The 20179-nt window shown below is 36.5% G+C and overlaps 1 pseudogene; it reads right to left on the bottom strand.

The window, feature by feature from the left end:
- The window catches only part of LOC129066089 (uncharacterized), a 168034-nt pseudogene extending 148058 nt beyond the window's left edge, over positions 1 to 19976 (bottom strand).
- Between the last annotated feature and the right edge of the window lie 203 nt (positions 19977 to 20179).

The following is a 20179-nucleotide window of genomic DNA, read 5'->3' as shown; positions in this document are numbered from 1 at the left end:
CTGCCTTTCTCAATTCTTACTTTAAAATAACAGTTTCACATCTGCTATTTGGCCCTTATACTGATACCAGAGTTTAGTCTCTCATGCCACAAATCCCTATTTTATAACTGATTTCATTAAAGTAAATAATTAAGTGAAGAATATATAATGCCCTAAAGACTTCTCTCAATGTTTTGCCTACACCTGATGCCTAGAGAGGTCATGCTGGCTTCTTACCAATATAAACCAACATTAAAAAGATTTTTAAAGTTTCTCTCTTCATACACAAATGAGTAACCTAATTTTTTCTTCATAATATGCTTTGCTATTCATAAGAAAATGTTTCAGATCAACATGATAACTTACCCCTATGCCACAGAAGAGCACGTCTCTGCCAATTGCACATCCTAGCCACATAGAAAATACTATTTTTAGGTCACACTGAGATAACTGGTTATGAGTACATCATGGCCCCAGGGAAGTACATCATGGCCCCAGGTTCACATCAGTAAACCAATCAAAGCATGCCAGTTGAGAGTTTTTTTGTGCCAGTAGTTTTTTTTCCTCCTGAATTAGCCCTGTTATGTCTAATTCAATTAATTACAGATATTTGTTCATATATCATGGTAATAAAATGAGACTCCCAGCTACATTTTACTTACATTTTTGAAATTTTGAAGAACACAAAAAGAATACAAACTACCAAAGCGTTAATATATTTTAAAACTTATTTTCATCCCTCTGAAATAAAATAACTTACTTAAATGAGACTGATATAAACAGTAATATATTTCATAATTAGCTCACTTCTCTGAGCTTCAAAAATGTATTATTTTCCTATCTGCTTCATTTTCTCAAATCTAGCCTAAAATTTTTATAATATAGATTTTATTCTATAATACTTTCATTTTCAGTTTTACACTTTCAAAATAAAACACACATTTTATTTTTTATTTCAACAAATACCTATTTACCACCTATGTTATGCTATGTTCTTTATTCTGGGCAACTAAAAAGAGAAAAAATATAGACCTTTGTCCAGCTTGTTCACGGTCTAGAGGGAGAAATTGGCAAGGAAACCAGTAGTTATAGTATTTGTGCTATTTACCATAGCAGATGTGTATATAAAGAAAAAGTAATGAATTAGAAGGAGTGATCAACTTTATTCAGGTGGGAGGAGAAAAGGCAAATGAGATCCTAAATCCCCAGGTCTGGAAGAGGCACAACATTGAAGATACCTAGAACATTGGTAAATTCTGTCTTCCAAAGTGATGTCAAATCCTTGTTGTATAAAACACTTAAAATTTGGCATCAATAACCCCACATGTATTCCTATGCCTATTCTAGACTGAATTATTATGACATTTAAATCTCATTTTTTCTCACCATACAAAATAATTCTCAATGCACAGTGGACAGCATGTGCATCTATGGTTATGAGAAAAATGCTGATCACTTCCATTGCCCTGAAGGGGCCAATTTATCCAATGGCACTGATGTACTTTGATCGATGACAGAGCTCTTAATGATTTTTATGGAGGGAATAAAGCCAATGGTTTTGGGACAACAATATCTTTTTAACCATTTCAGAAGCTTAGCATTAGAAGAACTTCAACAGCATGATGAAAAAAAGATTTATTCAGAACTTTCAGGCAGCTTCCTCTGCATTTAACTTAACTTGCAGATGGCTTATCCTTGCAAGTGGCATGAGTGAGTATGTCGGCAAAAATACTGCCTACCCTGGATGCCCAAATTAGTTACTGCTTTTGCTCCTGATGATATGGATGATTCATCTGAATCCCTGGATAGGGGGAAAATGTTAACATTAGAGGTCTCGTAAAATTCCAAACCAGGTAATTGTGATCTAATTTTTTCTTATTAAATGCCTCTTAGCAATTTAAATTATACATAAACATATTGCTTCATTTCTTTCACCCAAACTATTGAGTATGGCTATAAAAGATTGGTAAAACAGGTGTCACTTCTAATTCTGATAGAAATTATTTTATTGCATATTGTAAATGTCGTAATGAAGTTATAGTTGTTTTTAGTTATTTTCATAGTCATATAGTTATAAACAATTTGTGATATCTTAAAAGATAAAAGCAATTTTAACAAACTTAAAAAACAACTAGATAATGACAACAATGGAGTAGTAAATATGAGATCCTGTGTTGGATTTTCTATTCATTATCTTTTCTTTCTACATACTCTCTCAGGGTAATACCTGCTATGACCATGATTTCAATTCAAGCCCTGAATTATCTGTCCTGGATTTTAGGCTCTTATATTCTGTCCATTAACAGGTGTCTTCACCTGCATGTCCTCAAGACATTTAAATCCCTGATTCCAGAAATGTTCCCATTATCTGGCCTATATTTTTGTATCCTCTTCTCTCCCCATATTGCCTAGAGCCATTCAGGTTGCCAAGTCAGAAACTTGTGAGTCATCATAGACCCTTTCCTCTTCCTCTCCATTTCTTCCATATCCATGACTTTTCAAAGTCATAAAGTTTCAGTCTTAGAAATAGTTCTTTCCTCTGAGTCCTCCTTTCCATTCTTCTTGCTATTCCTCTGGTCCTGGTGTGGACCATCTCTCTCTAAATCATTAGAGTGACTCTTGGCTGAAGTCTCCCACTCCAGACCACTTTATTCTCATGCTTGCAATGGCAATAGAATATCCATGTATTCAACAGATGGGCTGAGGTTAAGGGTTTAAGTTGTATTTTGAGGTAAGAGATTGCAGAGATTCAGTAATTTGAAGTTCTGAGCCTAAATTAGATCAACCAACTAATTTTATGAGAGAAGATGGCCTAATAAACATTAATAGTTAAGAGAGAATGTCAAAACAAGAAGAAAAAATAATGACTGTGGAAATGTCAGAGTTGCAAACTTTTAATAACATGTAAGTGTGTAATTGCAGTTTGCCCCAATCTGGACAATAAGTAGAAATATATTCTTTTTTCAATGAGTGCTTTAGTGTACCCATCCAAGATTAGGTCATATATTCTTCAAGTTAGCCACTTGTTCCAAAGCACATCAAAAATCCTTAGGATGAGAGGAAACATTTGATCGCTTGTTCCAAGAAGCCTTCTATAATTGCCTGCTGCATTTTGTAATTTGTCCCACCCAATACTTTAGCTTCTCAATTCATACCAGGTGGACCTTGAGGTGGCAAAGTGAAATGGTAGAGAGAACCATGCAGTGCCAGGTACATGTGTTCACTTGATGAGTACTTGAAACAGAAAACGTCTGTGCAGTATAGTCTCACCTCTCGTGGGAAAACTGTGAAAATGATATCGTTAAAGCTGTTTTGGAGCAACACAGAAATACAATCATTCGAAGTACTTAAGTTAGACATTTCTCTCTTTAAGATCCTAAGGAGGGTTGTTAAATGTAACACCCTCAACATTACAGTCTGCAAAGGATTAGAACAGTGAAAATTATTGTTATAGTTAATTGCTTGAAACAAACTCCTGAGTTCCCTTAGTATTTAAGAGCTATATATTATAGTCTACCGTACCACCCATCATCACACTTAGTTTGGGAAGATAGTTAAACTGAACAGCAGCTCCTAATCAGCACTATTTCTGTGAGAACAGCATCCTGCCTCTCCTCCTATAAACAATACATACTTTAATAAGAGAAACCAATAGGGTACAGAATGCATTGTTTTGCAAGGAACCTGATATTGCAGAAAGCAATAAGCAATGTGTTACCTGTCTCTCTAGTGTCTGTTTCACAGTAAGATATCTGGCTAAAATGAAAAGTTTATTTAAAACAATCATTTGTGATATTGCTAAGCCTTTATTCCTACAGATAAAAAAGAAACTATTAATGATGTTCAAGTGACATAGAGGTGTAAAGAAAGGCATTTTCCATCATTTTTTTTAAAACCAGTACCAACCAAATATAAGATCTTTGCAAGACACATGGACCTAAACATTTAAGGAAGTCACCTAAGTTTTCAATTAAATGTACATACAGAATTACTATAAGTCAAAGTCATCACATTTTTCACTTGACTGATTTATTCAAGTTGAAAATTTTCTAGTGCTCTGTTGATTGAATTGTTTGGCTTATAGGAGTACAAACAACTTTCAAGTCAGGCCATAGCGGCCTGATGTCCTCTTGTGTCTGAGGAATCAAGACTGCCATCACCATATCCTGAGACTCAAACCCAAGGTTCTTTTCCCCAGTGAGCCCTGCCCTACCCCTGCATGAATTATGGCCTCTACCAGATCACCTTCCAGCACGCCAGCTGACAGGTCAGCCAAGCCCCAGACTCCCCTCTCCTTTGCTCACAGCATCCTCAAGCAGAATCACTGCTACAATAAAACATTTGCCTTCCTCCCATCCACTCACTCCTCCTGCCTTTGTCAGGAACACACTTAAACAGGAAGGTGTCTTTCTCCTCTGTTTGCCTCGTTTGTATAGTTAAAACTTTGTTCTTACTTTAAATAATAATTTTAGGCAGCATTATTATTTTAAAAGGTGCATTCACAAAGCTGCAAAAATTTCAAGGGTTCAGATTCACCTAAACTCTTAATTAAGATATCCATCTATAAGGAAGTAGCACTGAAAGGATCGGAGTGAAATAAAGGTACCATGTTAGGAAAAAAAAAAAAAAGAGGTCAACCAATTGCACTTTATCAAACACTCAGTTTTTGAATTATTTTAATATCAGTAGCACTAATACTATTGTTAGCCTTCATAGATTGTGTTGAGCAATGGTTTCACAACAATCTTATAAGTTTCATTGGTACCAATCTACTTCATTTCTGTTTTAACTCCATTAATATGACTTTAACTCTAAATTTAAATACCCTAAATTAGGCCATTGAAAATTACTCTAAAAAAAGTACTAATAAGTACCAGAACAGCTCTTCAAAATAAGTTTGAAAAGCAGCTGAATACTGACCTTTGCCAAATACCAGACTCAGTTCATGTCCTTTGCTTCGGATTCCATGGTGTGACTTGGTTTCTTTGAGTCATCAGGTTGTTCATGCAGATACTGAGATTCCCATCCTGTTCTCCCTTTTTGGCATGTGAAAGTTTGGCCTGGCTGTTCTCTCTGCTCTATTGCTTCTAGGCTTCCATTGGTCAGCCCCATGATTCTTCTCTGATTCCAAAAATCCTCCACATGACAAGGTACCCCAGAAATCCTCAACTTCAACTTCATTATCCACATCTCTTAATTCAAGTAGAAAAATGCAAGTGTCCTATTGCAAAGTTTGTTTTTAATATTAACTGGTTTAGGATTATTTATAAACTGATAAACCCATTCTAAAGTCCAAGCAAATCCTTGGGTCTTATTAATTGTTTGGTCAGCCTGGCTGAGAGTTTCCTCCTTGAAGTACAGAACTGGAAGCTTTATGGGTTAGTTCATGCTGCTTCTTTTCATTGGATAGTTGAAGGATATACTGATGACAAATAATGAACCAAATGCCCATGTTTCACACATTTAAATTCCTCTTCAATTAATTTCCTTTAACGTCTAGTGTCGCACCGCGCAGCAGCTAGGCAGGGCACACCACCGCAGGGGAACACAGCAGAGAGCGCAGCGCTCCCTAAACCTGAGGGAAACCGGCTGGGGCCAGCTGAGGTGGGAGAAGGACTCTGAATCCCACAGGGCCCGTCCCAGGGTTGTCACGGATTAGGGGGAATAAACACAAAACGTTGCGAACACTTCTCTGTTTGCCAGGAGAGCAGATGTGGGCACTTCCCTCTTACTGGAGAAGGCAGTGGCACATCCCTCTAGTGGGGAAGGCCCCATCTCCCTTTGTCCCAAGGCTTTTATTGAAAATCTTATCAGTGGGGCTAATAACAGCAAAGCACACGTTATCTCATTACATTCATATGTTAAATTTCACAGAGAATATATGATGCCTTTAAGAAGACAAGTGACAAGAATACACTGATTTACCTGGGTCTTAAAGGAAACTAGAATAAACAAAAGAGACTAGAGATGAGGGCAACCACCTTAACAATATAGGGTAAGGGGTGTAAATAATGTAAATGTCCTTCGCAACATGAGCTGGCCAGAGATCTGAGGAAAAAACAAAGCACACTCTAAAGAATTTACTTTGAGGCCTGATTTCCCCAGCATCTGCCAAACCTGATTTAGGGCTCTTTCCTGCACTGTTTCAAGCCTGAGCCAGGCCGGGGGAGGGAACCACGAAGAGATAAGGAGACTGCTTCTCAGCTGTAATGAGGACTCCAGCCATGTCCAAGGCAAGCCGAGGGGTGCGGGGACCTTTTTGCCCCTTCTCCGTGTCCCCCAATTTCTTGTCTGCTGCCAATACCAACTAGGACCTGTCTTAGGTCGTTTACCTCAGCGCAAGGTAACTTACTTGTCATTGGTCACTAACCCTCCATGGCAAAGCAGAGAGGCAGGGGCTACGCCCCTGCCGGGGGAGACAGGACAATCCTCCTGATTATTTCCAGCCTTGGGGCCCTCCAGCCTGTCCAGCAGGGTTATAGCTCCTGAAACCAGGCCGGGCATTTCCCAACACTCTAAGAGAATCAGAGATACTTCTTAAGATCGTGATATGGGGATATCGATGTAGGGAAGGAAAGAGATGATATTCTCAGTTAACATATCTCATAGTACCTGCTGGTACTAGACCTAAGGAGCAGCAAATGGCTAAGAGAGTAAAGCAGGGTGAGTTCTCTGAAGACAGAATAGTGAGGTCTGCTTTGAGCAGGTCTCAGCCTATCAGTAACCAGTGTTGTGGCTGGACTGACCCTTGTGATTTTCATTATCATTGAAAGATGCCTACAGCAATATCCATTAGAAAAATTTAAAATAAAATGAAAAAGAAAACTGTTTATCACTTACAAGACCTAAGAATTACAGGACACACCTGTGGCAACCCAGGTGATGGGGTGTGGAGGGTGGGGGAAATTGTACTCAGGCCTGGGACTCTGCTTTTATTGGGGTTGAGGGTGGGGGCCTAGAATTTCACTGGCTCACTCTTTTTTGGTGAATTTAAAGCATAAAAGCAGAAATTTAAAGTGTAAGAAGAGAAAACCAAGCACCCAAGTGGTCACTTACCAAAATCTTACCAAGAACTTAAGACAAAGGAACTTGGAGATGGGGTGGGGGCCAACATGGCTCTTTACCTAGTCCCTTGGCTGGCAAAGTGTTTATGCAGGGCAGCCACCTTTGAAGTGGGTGTCTTTAAAATGGGTGTCTGGGCCATCAGAGTTTAAGTCAGATGCTTGCATCGCAAAAAATACAAGAAAGAAAAGTCAACTGTCAGTGCTTACATTTAAAGAAGAAAATCAAAGCTAAAATGGGAGTAGTAGAGAGTTATAGGGCAAGGTTCACCAAGAAGCGGTAAATCAGATTTAGATACAAAAGCTTTAGTGCCAATCCAGGGCCCCAGAAAGAAAAAGGCCAGTGCCCTAGATAACTCTCCTGGAAGAAAATACCTCAGAATATATTCTGAATCTGCCTGAGAATCTTTAATTTAGTTCTGGGCTTATCAAATAGCCTCCACCTTATTTATGGAACTGAATTGCTAAAGGAGGCTGGCCTTGTTTTGACTGTATTAATTTTCATGAATGTAGGATATAGATTCTATTTCAGCAAAAATTTTTGGTTTTTGGCACCCTCCATGTTCTACAAAATTGAGAAAGTAAATCAAGATAGTTGGTGTTATGGTGAGGTGGTCTATCCTACTTATTAGCAGTTTATGCTGTGGAGACATTTTACTCCTTATCCAAAACTAGGTACCCAGCCACAACTAGGATCCTGACATTTCCTCTGTTAAACATGTGTCATGTGACCTTGTGATTGAAGATCTACATTTATTACTCAGAACTTTGCTGTCACTACTTGTCATACCTTGGACTTTGGGGAAGTTAAGTTTTACTCAATGCTTTAATCAGTTCCAACACAGGAACTTCAATGGACAGCCATGATAAGTGCTCAAAGAAAATGCCTGTAGGACGGAAAACAGGTGGCTCATTGCAAAGTATATGAATTATAGATGTGCTTGGAGCCTTGTGTGCTTAAATCTTTTCAGTGGCAGATGACTGAGATACAGAGGTTCTTGTGAGATGTGCACAGTGTGTGTCATTATGGGCTTTTCTGACATGTTGTATTTATGGCAAATAATTGAAAAAGCCCCTAAAGCACTAGTACAGCCTTAGTCTTAGTGGGTAGGTAGATCATGTCAATTCTACTGAATTCAGAGTAAGGAAGTTTTTAAAAGATTAGCATACAATTAAACAGATTTTGCTTTCAGACAAATGCTTACAGGTTCTGTTACCATTGGTATTTAGCTAATTATTAATAAATAGACATTGAGATTAATAAACTAGGGAGCTTAAGCCTATGTGCTTCACCAGGAAGGTACAGCTTCACATCCCAAAGTATCATACCATTGTTCCAGCAACGGGATTAACACCCATTCCTTCCTTCCTCTGGTACCGGATGGTTGGTGGGGTACAAGGAGAAGGTACTTGACAGTGGAGCCCTGTCACTCTAGCCTGGGGAACAATGGGTTGGCGAGGGGAGGACCTATTGAAAAGCTTATGGAAGCCTGGGAAATTGATTGGTTCTTTTTTTAAAATCATATTTTTATTGTTATTCTATTAGAGTTGTCTGAATTTTTCCCCTTTTTCCCTCCTCTGCCCATTCTACCCCCTGCTCCCACGGTCAATTCCCACACTGTTGTCCATGTCCATGGGTCATTCATACATGTTTTTTATCTAGTTCTTTCCCCTTCTTTCCACCATTACCCTCTTCCTCCATCCCCTCTGGTCACTGTCAGTAAGTTCCATGTTTCCATGCCTGTGGTTCTATTTTGTTCATTAGATTCCTCTCATAGGTGAGATCATATGCTATTTGTCTTTCACTGACTGGCTTATTTCACTTAGCATAATATTCTCCAGTTCCATCCATGTTGTCACAAAAGGTAAGTTCCTTCTTTCTTTCTGTTGTGTAGTATTCCATTGTGTAAGTGTACTACAGTTTTTGATGCACTCATTTACTGATGGGCACTTAGGCTGTTTCCAGCTCTCAACTATTGTAAATAGCATGTCTATGAACATAGGGGTGCATAAGTTCTTATGAATTGGTCACTTAGTATTCTTAGGGTATATTCCCAGCAGTGGAATTGCTGGGTCAAAAGGCAGTTCCATTTTTAGGGTTTTTTTTTTTAGGAAATTCTATACTGTTTTCCACAGTGGCTGGTTCCCACCAACAGTATACGAGGGTTCCCTTTTCTCTGCATCCTCACCAGCACTTGTTATTTGTTGATTTATTAATGATGGTCATTCTGATTTATATAGGATGGTATCTCACTGTAGTTTTAATTGGCATTTTTCTGATGTCTACTGGAGTTGAGCATCTTCTCATATGTCTATGGGCCCTCTGTATATCCTGTTTGGAGATGTGCCTATTCAGATTCTTTGCTCATTTTTTAAATTAGATTGTTTATCTTCCTGGATTTAATTGGAGTGTTGAGTCATATGAGTTTTTCATATATTTTGGAGATCAAACCCTTGACCATTGTATCATTGGCAAATATGGTCTCCCATACATTTGGTTCTCTTTTTATTTTGACGATGGTTTCTTTAGCAGTGTAGAAGCTTCTTAGTTTGATGTAGTCCCATTTGTTTATTATTTCCTTTATTTCCCTTGCCCTAGGGAATATATCTGCAAAAGTATTGCTATGTGGGATATCTGAAATTTTACTGCCTATGTTTTCCTCTAGGACTTTTATGGTCTTTTACTTAAGCTCTTTTGAAAAAGCACCTGGTTTGTCCTAAACCTGAGATATATAATTTCTGGGGTACAAAGATTCTATCTCTCTTGCCTGTGACCCACACTTACCCTATTTGTTCATGCTCTCCCCCTCACCCAGAAGTGGGCAATCATGTGGGTCTAGCAGCAGCCACGGCCTGCAGCAAATGGTATGGGCTCCAAAAGGACTAAGCTTTCACATGAAGCAGAAATTCTGGACACTGACTTTGGCTTAGGTCTTGTTGAGGACAAGGTTCAATTTTTTCCATGGTGGGACTGGCAGAGATTGGACATTGGAAACCCAGGGGCAGCTTTCCACATGAATAAACCATTTTACCACACCAGGTTCTTGTGGAAAAACTTAACTTGAATCAGCAACAGTTCTAGCACCTCTGCCCTACCTGCTCTTACCCATCCAGTAAGGAGTGCTGCCTTTGAGGAAGGCTTTAATTGGACCATGTTTAAGAGTTTGTGAGCTACAAAGTACAATGAGTGCTGCAAAGAAACAAAGGCATATTCAAATAAGATGGGAAGATTAATAGTAGAATAGAATAAGAAGGATAAAAAGTAGAATAGAAACATTTGAATCTGCCCCTTCTCCATTTTTTCTTAGGGACCCAGCATTTCATTCTCTCCTCAAAGCCTAATGCCCTTATGTTTATGAAATAGTGACATACCATTCCTTTTGTTTTCAGCTAATCGTTTCAGAATGCCTCTCTGTGGGTCTGAAGCTGTGTATTTTTAGAGTCAGGAGAATGTAGATGTATAGGTAAAGGTGAAGAATGCAGGTTTCTCCTCTCTAATATACAAAATGTGTGAGAGTTGAAATTTTTAATTCTTGGACCAGAAGACTCAGTATCTAGCCATAGTTTATTTGGCAATATTATAATTATCAAAGGGTGAAAAAGTTTTTAGGTTATGTTAACAGTAGAAAGCTCTCATCTTTTGTTATCTAAATTTCCAAGGTGATGAGGGTTGAGGAAAACTTAGGAAGAAATTGGAAGAGAAAATGTAATATTGTGCCAAATCGTCTGTTTATTTATTTATTTGTTTGTTTGTTTCAGGACATTACCCTACCTTCAGAGTGTCAGAGATTTCCCAGCAGGGACTAGCATCTCTCTGAAGTTACACTAAGTCCTTAAAAAAGTTTAAAAATCTGCAACCACTGGGAAGAGAAGTTTTCATACCAGTAACAAAATAGTTGAATATTAAAACAGTCTACAGATACAAATTTGACAATCTTATATCTCACCTTCTACCACTATTTGGTGAGGTAGAGGTAATATAAGAAATACTTAAGAAATAGATGCTCAAGAGGAAAAGTCTTTGAAAACCCTGAAAAGATTTTTTTCCTACTTATGTTAAGAATCAAGGAGGATTATAAATCTCTTTCTACGCATGACAAAAAAGAGAGAAAAATGACATATTGTAGCAAGTAGAAGAGAACCTCTTAATCTGAAGCCATTTCATTTGTTCAAATCTGTGTATTATTAAACAAAAACAAACAGGTCTTTTAAAATAATTTGTCCTTAAAAAGTCTAAATTTTAAGCACTTGTCACAGAAACTAATCAATCTTATGGTTGATACATTTCAACTTTCTAATACAAGGAAGTTATGAATTTAATTTGGACTTTTGTGAGTACAGTGGATGATAACCAGATACCAGAACAAGGGTAATGAGGAAAAGAATAATTTCCCATACCCAGCCAATATACAGGGATTCATCAGTGCAGTAGTGAAGAAGGATTTGTGGTTAACTCTGAAATCCCACATTGCTATTTACTGTAATTGTGTTGGTGAGTGTGTATACATACTTATGCATGTCCATTTATTTGCTTGTGTTCTCTATTTATGTTTATGGTTGATTCTATCTTGAGTTTAGTTGTTATTAACTAAAACTATAAAGTTAAACTGTAACATCTAGTTAAATCACAGTCCTTTAAACACATGGACAAAGCTAAAGGGGAATGGGATCGAGGGTGGGAGGTGGGGATGGGTGGGGCCGGGGGATTGGTGGGGGAAAAATGGAGACAAAAAAATAAAAAAATTTAAAAAAACGAAAAAAATAAAACCCAGTCCTTTAAGTAAAGTCTTAACTGTGTAGACCCAAATAAAATTATTATTTGTTATCCTATTGTTCAGAGTTGATGGGCAAAATAAGTATGTCCACTTGCAAAATGATGAGATTCATATACTTTTACAGGGAAGGTATGTGAAGCTAATAGGCATAAGAATTGTAATATACAAACTCATGAGCCTATGAAAACCTTGACATATATAGTAGAAGCCACAATTCCTTGAAAGCAGCATCATGTACAAGGTGGTGATATAAACAAAATGTGGAAATAATTTTCCTCTTCATGCGCCAGCCATTTTTCACATTTCCATATTATTCTAGTAAACTCCTGGGTATGGGTGGGAGAGTATGAATAAACATAAAGATTTGTACTATAAAAATCATGTTTTTATATAGGAAGATCTCTTTATTATGAAAGTAAACTCAAATTATAGCAATGGGCAACAATGCATATTGTTAAACTTTTGGAATTTTTTTTAAAAGCATGTAAATAAGGGTACCCACTGAGGCAACAATCCTTCATGGATCTCTGATATTCTTGCCTGAATTTTTTCCCTTGCCTGATAACCAATTTGAAAAAAACAAACAAACAAACTCCTGTGTTTTCCTCCAGCAGATCATTCTGATACCAAGGCAACCTCCAAAGAAAAGTGTAGGCTTAAGGCTTATTTTGCGTGGTTGTTTACTGAACCACCCAGGACTCATTTTGTATTTTATGAGACTTGGATGCAGTAGAAAATGGTTTCTATGAATAGATCTAAAAGAGATGCTAAAATCTCTACATATTACATGTTTCCTGTGGAAAAACTAAGACTGTGTGACTAGTGGCTTTGCCCGGAATAAGCACCAAAGGCAGCCACTGCTATTGAAAAAGGAGTCTTGTTACCCCTCATGCTTGGGTCTAAAACCCTGAGCCAGCATCATTCATGCCTTACACGTACTTCTCAGATACCCCAACAAGAATGACAGGTTTAATTTTATTATCCTTACTCTAGCAAAATACCCAGTGTCATCTGTAAGGACAATATGATCGAGTCCCTTGGCTGAAGAATGCATTTCCTCAGCCATAATGTCCTCAGGGCTTCTAAATAAAATGGAAATTCAAACTTGTAGGAAAAAAAAAAGCACTGTGTTGCATTTCTAAAAATAAGTTTTGTTCAAGAGGATCTTTCTGTAATGCTAGAGGGAGGCATTCTTGCTGACATTTATAAAATGTGGCAGCAGATTCTTCTAATTGATGTATGGTCAACAGTGTGGCATTAACTCTAGTCACAGGTCAAAGAAAGATAAGGGATGGATGATTTGCATCCAAGGGAGGAAAAACCAAGTGTAGCAGTGATGAAGGTCGATGGGTCTTCTGGGCCAGACAGCCATGCACATTTGTAAGAGCAGTGGGTATAACATAACATGGAATGTTAGGGACTAGGGCACATAAAGCACACTGTCTAGCATTGGCTCGTGAACTACCAGTTTGTGATTCTGTATCTATAATCTACAGCAGAGGAACATGTTCTCACTAATTGGGATTGTTTCCTCTCCTGGAGAAAACATTGTGAACTCCAGAGAGTCAAACATTTGTACTATAAAGTTCAACAATTCTTTCATGGTTTTTTACCTGATGTAATTCATTCTCTTGCTGAGTAAAGTCAAAAGTCTTGTAAATGCTTTTCCTATTTTCACCAAAGCAAGGGATCATAATGTTAAACAGCTGAAGCCTAAAAGGTGGCCTGAGATTCATGAAAGAGATTTTGACATCTACTGGTACATTCTTAGCTAATTGGGTCTCCCTTTGCTTACTTCTGCATATTATACACCAGAACGTACATTCCATAATTGTTGGTAAAAAGCAGGGACTAATTTCATAACCTTGGGAGAATCATTTTTCCTAGCTGAACCTGTTTTCTTATCAGGAAGATAGAAATAATATTTTATGCTAGCTTCCTTACAAGATTTAGATGGAGGTAAAATTCAGTGTTAGATGAAAATAGGGTTTCTAAAAATAAAATAACCCACATTAAAGTGACATTTACTTATAATTATGAGACTACACATGATTTCTTATAATGAATTAAATTTTAATTTTCATTAGTTTCTAATTCAAATATGTGTGTGTGTTCTAAGATTATCTCTTTCTTTTATTTGGAAATAGGCCATAAACACTTTCTACAAAAAGTAGGCATATCTATAAGTACATATGTAAGAGACAAAAAAAATTTCATACTCTAAAAATTCTCCTGTTATGTGAAAGTCTATATATGAACGGGTAGTTCAGTTTGCTTTCCTTTATGGTGGCTGTTATGGAGACACCTCTTTGTGAGATATAGCAAAAATCATCCATTATAACACAAGAACCCATATCATTCCTAGCCCAGAGAGAACTCTTGTTAAAATATTGTATTGGTAAAAGATTCTATTGTTGAAATCAAAGAGGAAGATTTTCATTAATCAAAAAACAATAACAAATATTCAAACACAGTATTTTATAAATTATAAGACCTAAACTTAAAGAATGTTTTTGGAAATAAAGAAGAATGAAATCAGGTTGATAGAGCTGTGTTTTCTACAAAAAAAAAAAAAAAATTGAAACATCCTTTCTACTTGAAACCAAATTGGAAAAATATGTGATTTTTGTGTCATTGAGAGAATACTTTCATTGTGTGCTCAAGTGAATAGCTCTTTTATAATGACTAGGACCATTTTTCCCTAATCAAACTATTAGCAGATAACTGAAAATAATTATCTTCCTTTGCACCCCAGAAACTTAAAGGTCAGATTTTACTCAGCTGGAAGAAATTTTCCTTTCCTTGGAATCATGAGAAGAAAGTGTTTCTGAATCAGGATTTTTTTGTATTGTTTTATATCCTTTGATGGTCTAACAAACAATAAAAGATATGTACAACTATGGCTTAACTAATTATCTTTCAAGAATATTTGAGAGAACCTCAGAAGAACACTGTAACATAGCAAGTTAGCTGGTAACCAATGTTCGCTTTATTGCAGCTACATTAACTAACATCATAGATCAGAAATGTTTACAACTATAGTGTTTCTTTTACTGACGTATTTATTCAACAAATACCTATTGGTACTTTCTGTATGACAGTACTAGGCATGTATCTGCAAACAACATGTCTGTTCTCTTGGAACAATCTAGCAAAAACTAGAAAATAAACAGATATTTAAAAGGTGCTGTGAAGAAAGATATAGTATAGGGACTGCAACAGAAAGTGTGCTTTCATATCAGATGGTCAGAGAAGACTCTCTGATAAGGCAGTATCTGAGCTGAAACCTAGAGGAAATAATGACTGAGCCAGCCATCTGTGAGGAGAGTACTCCAGGCAGAAGAAGGAATAAGTTTCAGTAGTTAGAGACCCGAAGGCAGGAGTACGCTTTCAATGTTTGAAGAAAGTAAGGAGGAAGCTATTGTAGATGAAATAAAGAGAAAAAAAGAGTAGTAGCCCTTATAACATTCAGTTGAAAATTAAAGTAGAGACTATATCTTAATATGAGTGAGATGGAGGCAGAGCATCATTTTCAGCAGAGGGGTAACACAATTTAGTTCACATTTTGAAATTAATAATTTGGAAGCCATGTAAAAAAATACACTGTACAGGGCCAGGATTGTGGACAGAGAGCAACTAGGAGGCTCTTGCAATGATGCAGGTTAGAGATGACATTGACTTGGATCAGGATGGAAGCAGGTGGAGACAGTGAGAATACAGAACTGCCTAGAGTTGCTAAAGAACTAGATGTGTGAAAGGATTAGTCTAAGATAGTGCCAAGGCTTTGACCTAAGCAATTGGAATAATAGAATTGCCATTTGCTAAGAGGAAGGTGAATCTGAAACCAGCAGGTTCAGAAGCGGGAGGGAACGAAGAATTCAGTTTTGCAGATATTGAGTTTGAGATGCCATTCTGTATGTAAATCTAAGCAGGCAGTCAAGTACACAGGTTTTGAGGGCTAGAGATTCAAGTTAAGAGTTAGTCTCCAAAGATATATAAAGCTGTGATACTTGAGATCACCTGGAGAATGAGTTACACAACATGAAAGGCATATAAAATTTTGAATGTCTGCTCAGTTCATTAGCAGAAACTCACTTCTTGTTCTTTACAAGAGAAGTTGGGAAGAAAAGGGAAAAATTACACTTTCAATAAAAATAATAGCTGGTGAACAACTCTCAATATACATAGGAAAAAATTAACAATTAAAAAATTGATGATTGAAAATTAAGTATCATAGCAAAGCACCTATACCTTTTAAAGGTATTCATTAAATTAAAAGGCATAGTCTACATGTTCTGCATGAGACAAAGACAACATTTAATTTAAAATATTTAACATACTTTTTTCAAACCCTCTCCATTAAGTTGTGCCACAAAGTAAAAACATTAAATTAGCTGTAAGTTGTTGTTTTTTTGTTTTTGCTTTTGTTTTTTTTTGGTCTGGAGACATTAAAAATATGATTCTGTATCTGTAGATTTTCAAGATGGAGGAGGTTTTCCATAATGACACAAAAGGAAATTTATATAAGGCATTAAATAATCACCGTAAGATTTGGTAAAAATCCAATAAAAATCAATGGCTATGCACACTTGAGGTGTACTCGTACATTTCTGGGAGAGAGAAACATGAAGTGAGCAGGCATATAACCATATAGGCCCTGCTTTCAGCATTTTAAGTAACTGAAGAAATAAACCACACAGGGTCGAGAAAGTTTATAGTTCTTGAGAACTTAGTTTTGTGTTATAATAAAAATATGCAAATACTATGTTGGATATTTTGGCATCTAATATCTGTAAATTTCTTGTACGCTCTTTGATAAGATTGATATGAGAATAGATTTAAAGAAGACATCACTTAGTTCTGCATGATTTCAGGAAAGATAGAGTCAACTGGTAAAAAATGATAAGTACATTTTAAATACTGAACAGTAAGAATCTTTTGGTAAGTCTCCATAGGTGGATTGTAACTGAAAAAATTATGTCATGCTTGTGACCTGATAGAACTGGTTTTCAATATTCATATGGAATTTTCATTGGACTTGTTCACCAAGTCACCATTGTGGTAATATGAATGATAAATTACTTCCTGTCTCAAGCTCCACTTTCAAGACAATAACAGTTCATTTGAAAATAACAACTGTTTAAATGTACCACTGTTTTTTGATCCACTCAGGCACTCAAGCACTTAGGTTGTTTCCAAGCACTTGGCTATAAATAATGCTACTATGAACATAGGGGTGCATAAATTCTTTTGAATCAGTACTTTGTGATTCTTAGGGTATATTCCCAACAGTGGAATCACTGGGTCAAAAGGAAGTTCCATTTTTAATTTTTTGAGGCAATTCCATATTGTTTTTCACAGTGGCTACCCCAGTCTGCATTCCTACCAACAGTTCACTAAGGTTCCCTTTTTTCCGCATCTTCACAAGCATTAGTTGTTTGTTGATTTATTAATGATGGCCATTCTGACAGGTGTGAGGTGATATCTCATTGTGGTTTTAATTTGCATCTCTCTGATGCCTAGTGATGTTGAGTATCTTTTCATATGTCCATGGGCCATCTGTATGTCCTCCTTAGAGAAGTGTCTACTCAGGTCCTTTGTCCATTTTTTAAGTGGATTGTTTGTCTTCCTGGTGTAGAGTCATATAAGTTCTTTATATATTTTGGAGATTAATTTGTCCAATGTATCATTGGCAAATATGTTCTCCCATACAGTCAGCTTCCTTTTCATTTTGATGATGGTTTCTTTAACCATGTAGAAGTTTTTAATTTGATGCAGTCCCATTTGTTTATTCTTTCCTTTATTTCCTTTGCCTTAGGAGATATATGTATCAGCAAAAATATTGCAATGTGGAATATCTGAAATTTTACTGCCTATGTTTCCTGCTAGGATTTATGATATCATGATTTAAGTCTTTTATCCATTTTGAGTTTACTCTGTTGTACGGTATAAGTTGGTGTTCTAGTTTCACTTTTTTGCATATTCCAGTCAGTTCTCTCAACAACATTTATAAAAGAGGCTATATTTACTCCATTGTATGCTCAACTCCCCTTTGTCAAATATTAAGTGAATATAGAAGCTTGGGTTTATTTCTGGGCTCTCTAATATGTTCCATCATTTATGTGTCTGTTCTTATGCCAGTACCAGGCTGTTTTGGTTACAGTGGCCTTGTAGTATAGTTTTATATCAGGTATTGTGATCCCTCCAACTTTATCCTTCCTGTCTCAAAGTTGCTAAGGCTATTCAGGGTCTTTTTTGGTTCCATATAAATTTTTGAAATATTTGTTCTACATCAGTGAAATATGCCATTGATATTTTAATGGGGATTGCATTGAATCTATAGATTGCTTTGGGTAGTATGGATATTTTAATGATATTAATTCTTTCAATCTGTGAACAGGATATATCCTTCCAATTATTTGTATCTTCCTCAATTTCTTTCTTCAGTGTTCTATAGTTTTCCAAGTATAGGCCTTTTACCTCCTTGGTTAAGTTTATTCTGAGGTACTTTATTTTTCTTGTTATGGTAAATGGGATTGTTTTCTTGGTTTCTTTTTCTGATAGTTCATTGTTGGTGTACAAAATGCCATTGATTTCTGAATATTGACTTTGTATCCTGCAACTTTGCCAAATTTGCATATTAGGACCAGTAATTTTTTTGGTAGAGACTATAAGGTATTTTATGTACACTATCATGTCATCTGCAAACAATGATGGCTTTGCTTCCTCCTTTCCAGTTTGGATGCCTTATTTGATTTTCCTGTCTGATCACTGTGGCTAGAACTTCAAGTACTATGTTGAATAAGAGCAGTGAAAGAGGACACCCTTGTCTTGTTCGTGATTTTAAGGGAGAAGCTTTTAGTTTTTCCCCAATGAGTATGATGTGGGCAGTATGTTTCTCATATATGGCCTTTATTACATTGAGGTATACTCCCTTTATTGTTTCTTTGCTGAATGTTTTTATCATAAATGGGTGTTGGATTTTATCAAATGCTTTTTCAGCAACTATTGATAGAATCATGTGGATTTTGTTCTTCATTTTGTTTATGTGGTGTATTATGTTTATTGATTTGTGAGTACTGTACCATCCTTGCACCCCTTGATCATGGCGTATGATCTTTTCAATGTATTGCTGGATCTGGATTGCCAATATTTTGTTGAGGATTTTAACATCTACATTCATCAGTGATATTGGCCTATAATATTCTTTCTTTGTGGTGTCCTACCTGGTTTTGGAAGTAGGGTAAGTACATTTACACAATGGAATACTATGTAGCAAAAAGAAAGAAGGAACTCCTACCTTTTGTGGCAGCATGGATGGAACTAGAGAATATTATGCTAAGTGAAATAAGCCAGTTGGTGAAAGACAAATATCATGTGATATCACTTATAAGAGGAATCTAATGAACAAAATAAACTAACAAGCAAATCAAAACCAGAGACATGGAAACATGGAACAGAATGACAGGCTTGAGAAGAAGGAGAAGTGGGGAGGGGATAATGTGGATAGAAGGGGAAGGGATTAGTTAAAAAAAATATATGAATGACCCATGGACATGGACAATGGTGTGGGGATTGATCTAGGGAGTAGGAGAAGGACTAGGTGAAGGAGAAAAATTGGGACAACTGTAAGAGAATAAAAATAAAAATAAAAAATATATTAAAAAAGAAAACAATAGTTGTTTCTATGACCATTGGAATTTTAAAGCACATTCACATTTTAGGAAATTACTTGTCCTAACACAAAAGTTGCCTCCTATTTAAAGTTCCATACAATTTTTGTCTTATGAACTGTACTATATCTTCATGTTTCATTCCACCTTTAGTTAATGCTAGGACCACAAGTACTGGAGTTTTTCCAAGACCCACAACTGAATAGCAACACAACAACCAGGTTCTTCACAAGCTTTATTTTTTATAAGACTTAACAGTCATCGGCAACCTGGTTGGATGGTGGTACAGCATCATCAAAAGGCCAATTGTGAACATGGATGCCTTTTTTTCTCCACAAGGGCAGTGCTCTCCTATTGTGGTAACTCCTTATTTCATAAGGTTCTCCATAAATTGTTTAAAATGGCTTTGGTTAGATTGCATACAATCAGAAATCGCATGTTCTTTTGTATGTGACTTTCACAGAGTCTGGGTAGTTTACTCAACCCATGTAATTTAGTTAAAAAGACACAATAAGGTTATGAAAGAATTTTAAAAATTGAATACAGAAATGATATAAAGAAACTGATCTATTTCAGTATACTCTGCTTGAAACTGCCACTTTGAGTATGAAGCTAGAAGTATTAGGAAATGAAATAAACTTCCTAACAAGAAACAGCGATATTTCAACCCAGTAATACTGAAGCTTTACCC

This window comes from Pteronotus mesoamericanus, unplaced genomic scaffold (assembly GCF_021234165.1).
Source record: "Pteronotus mesoamericanus isolate MK-2021 breed Mesoamerican mustached bat unplaced genomic scaffold, CSHL_Meso_final contig_182, whole genome shotgun sequence".
Classification (NCBI taxonomy): Eukaryota; Metazoa; Chordata; class Mammalia; order Chiroptera; family Mormoopidae; genus Pteronotus; species Pteronotus mesoamericanus.
Note: the sequence above shows the minus strand (reverse complement) of the source record. Positions and strands in the feature narration are given on the sequence as shown.